This window comes from Rhinoderma darwinii, chromosome 7 (assembly GCF_050947455.1).
Source record: "Rhinoderma darwinii isolate aRhiDar2 chromosome 7, aRhiDar2.hap1, whole genome shotgun sequence".
NCBI classification, from domain to species: domain Eukaryota; kingdom Metazoa; phylum Chordata; class Amphibia; order Anura; family Rhinodermatidae; genus Rhinoderma; species Rhinoderma darwinii.
The window spans coordinates 144260212-144263965 of NC_134693.1; positions in this window are offsets into that span (position 1 = coordinate 144260212).

Consider the following 3754-nt stretch of genomic DNA (forward strand, 5'->3'; position numbering starts at 1 on the left):
GCGAGCGGGCAGTGTGACCACCACTAGGACTGCCGGAGGAATGAGCCTTGTCCCTCTGCCCTCCTTCCAAATCTCATCTGCTCTAATTCTCAATAGGATTTTACAGCCATATCTTGTCATGTGACCCTCCGGGGCCTATGGCAGCCAAGGACAGGTAAAGGGGTGAGACAGGTGTATGTGTTGCTGAGCTCAGCTGAAGTCCATAACCCCCGCACAGAAGTATTAAGGTTTATCCTAAATCTCTGTATACGCTGAGTCCAGGGAGGAAAGACTTACCCTAATCCTTCTGTATCTGCACCTTCACCAACACGTCTACGAATACAGCACGCAACCTCCTGTGCTGTCTGATAAGCATCCGGTATATATCTATACATCCCATATACATCCTTACACCTCGTATCTATCCACGCCTCTAATATATGTGCATACACCCCATATACATCCCATATACATCCCATATACATCCTTACACCTCGTATGTATCCACGCCTCTAATATATGTGCATACACCCCATATACATCCCATATACATCCCATATACATCCTTACACCTCGTATGTATCCACGCCTCTAATATATGTGCACCACATATACATCCTTACACCTCGTATGTAGCCACGCCTCTAATATATGTGCATACACCCCATATATATCCATACCTCCGATATACACTATATGGAGAAAAGTATGTGACCCCTCCACATTACACTACAGGAGATTTTATGACGTTCCATTCTATAGACATTAATATAGTTGTAACGTCCGTGGTCGCTGACCACGAACTCCTCCCATCCTGTCGACGCCCTGCTCTCCAGAGATGTCTGCACATGCGGCCGTGCTGTTCCGCAGTAACCACCAGGGTGCGCTGGCGAGCTCAGTCCAGCCTTAAGGAGCCAGAGCGCACACATGTGTGAGATTGAGCTGATTGCTCCCAGATCACGCTGGACTATAAGAAGGGCCCTACCCCTCCCTGCATTGCCTGAGCATTGTTGTCGTTAAGCTAAGTTTGTCTCTGCAAATGGTCCCCTAAGTGTCTCCAGTTCCCAGTGTTCCCCGTTCCTGCTACCTGTAACCTGTATCCCGTGTTATCCTGGTTCAAGTTGGGGTCGTGCTGCGCTTCACCACGCCTGGTGCCTGCCTGCTGCCTAGTCTTATCCGAGCCTGTCTTGCTACTGTCTGAAGCTACCACAAGTTACACCTATACGAACTATAGACTTTGACCTGTGTCCTGCTGGCCGGCTGCCATACCGTTAAGGCGGGATGGCCCAGTGGGTACACGCACCCTTCGTGACAATGGAGTTGTTCCCTCTTTGCATTAAAACATCCCCCACACTTTTGGGGCTTTCTACAAGATTTCGGGGTCTGTGGGAATTTTTGCCCATTCATCCACAAGAACATTTGTGAGGTCATACAGTGATGTTGGGGGAGGGGGTCGGGCTCGTAGTCTCCATTCTAGTTCATCCCAAAGGTCTTGGATAGGGTCAGGACTCTGTGGGGCCGGTCAATTTCCTCCACCCCAAACTCCCACAACCAACTAACCAACCGACCGACCAACCAACCGACCGACCGGCCAGCCAGCCAACCAACCGACCAGCCGACCGACCGACCAGCCAGCCAAACGACCGACCAGCCGACCGACCGACCAGCCAGCCAAACGACCAGCCAACCATGTCTTTATGGAGATTGTGCACTGGGCGCACTCATGAGGAACAGAAAAGAGACGAACGAACCCCAAACTGTTCCCACAAAGCTGGAGGCTACAATTGTCCAAAATGTCTTTTGTGCCCAAGAATTAACCCTTCACTGGAACTAAGGGGCCGATCCCTGAAAATCATCCGCATTACCCCTCCCCCAACAAACCTTACAGTGGCACAATGCAGTCAGGCGGGTAACGATCTCCTGGCATTCACCAAACCGAGACTCATCATCAGACGCCAGATAGAGAAGCGTCACTCCACAGAACACGTCACAGAGAGAAGCGTCACTCCACAGAACACGTCACATAGAGAAGCGTCACTCCACAGAACACGTTTCCGCAGCTCCAGAGTCCAATGGCGCCGTTCTTTACACCCCTCTATTCGACGCTTGGTGATGTACGGCTGGCATGCAGCTGCTCAGCCCCCATGCCATGAAGCGCCCGGTCAGTTTTTGTGCAGATGTTAATACCAGAGGAGGTCTATACTCAGCAGTTACGGGGTCAGCGGAGCGTCGGTGACTTTTCTGCACTTGCTCCTCAGCACTCGGCCCCCCCCCCAGCTCTGTAACTTTAAGTGGTCTGCACTTCTTTGCTGAGTTGCGGCGGTTCCTTCCACTTTACAATAATATCACCCACAGGTGAGGGTGGAATATCTAGGAGGGAAGACATTTCTGGAACTGACTTGTTACAACGGTCCTATTACAGGACCGCGCTGGAATTCAGAGATCTCTTTACAACGACCCATTCTATCACTAATTTCTGTAAAGTGACTGCATGGCGAGATGCTGCATCACCTCCAACATCCTGAATGCCGCGTCACCTACAACATCCTGAATGCCGCGTCACCTACAACGTCCTGAATGCCGCGTCACCTACAACGTCCTGAATGCCGCGTCACCTACAACGTCCAGAGTGCCGCGTCACACACTACTAGGTCCGAAGAGCCACGTCACCTACAAGGTCCTGAGTGCCGCGTCACCGACAAGGTCCAGAGTGGCGCGCCACCTACAAGGTCGAGAGTGCCGCGTCACCTACAACGTCCTGAATGCCGCGTCACCTACAACGTCCTGAGTGCCGCATCACCTACAAGGTCCTGAGCGCCGCATCACCGACAAGGTCCTGAATGCTGCGTCACCTACAAGGTCCAGAGAGCCTCGTCACCGACAAGGTCCAGAGCGCCGCGTCACCGACAAGGTCCAGAGTGCCGCGTCACCGACAAGGTCCAGAGTGCCACGTCACCGACAAGGTCCAGAGCGCCGCGTCACCTACAAGGTCCAGAGTGCCGCGTCACCTACAAGGTCCAGAGTGGCGCGTCACCTACAAGGTCCAGAGTGGCGCGACACCTACAAGGTCCTGAATGCCGCATCACCTACAAGGTCCTGAGTCCCGCGTCACCTACAAGGTCCAGAGTGCCACGTCACCTACAAGGTCCTGAGTGCCGCGTCAACTGCAACGTTCAGAGTGCTGCATCACCTACAAGGTCCTTAATGCCGTATCACCTACATGGTTCTAAGAGCCGCGTTACTTACAAGGTCTGGAGCGCCGCATCGCCCACAAGGTCCAGAGCGCCGCGTCACCTACAAGGTCCTGAGCGCAGCACCACATACGAGCTCCGGAGTGCCTCGCCACCTACAAGGTCCTGAGTGCCGCGTCAACTGCAACGTCCAGAGTGCTGCCTCACCTACAAGGTCCGGAGCGCCGCGTCACCTACAAGGTCTAGAGTGCCGCGTCACACACTACTAGGTCCGAAGAGCCACGTCACCTACAAGGTCCTGAGTGCCGCGTCACCGACAAGGTCCAGAGTGGCGCGCCACCTACAAGGTCCAGAGTGGCGCGTCACCTACAACGTCCTGAATGCCGCGTCACCTACAACGTTCTGAGTGCCGCATCACCTACAAGGTCCTGAGTGCCGCATCACCGACAAGGTCCTGAATGCTGCGTCACCTACAAGGTCCTGAGGCCCGCGCCACCTACAAGGTCCAGAGTGCCACGTCACCTACTAGGTCTGAAGAGCCACGTCACCTACAAAGTCCTGAATGCCACGTCACCTACAAGGTC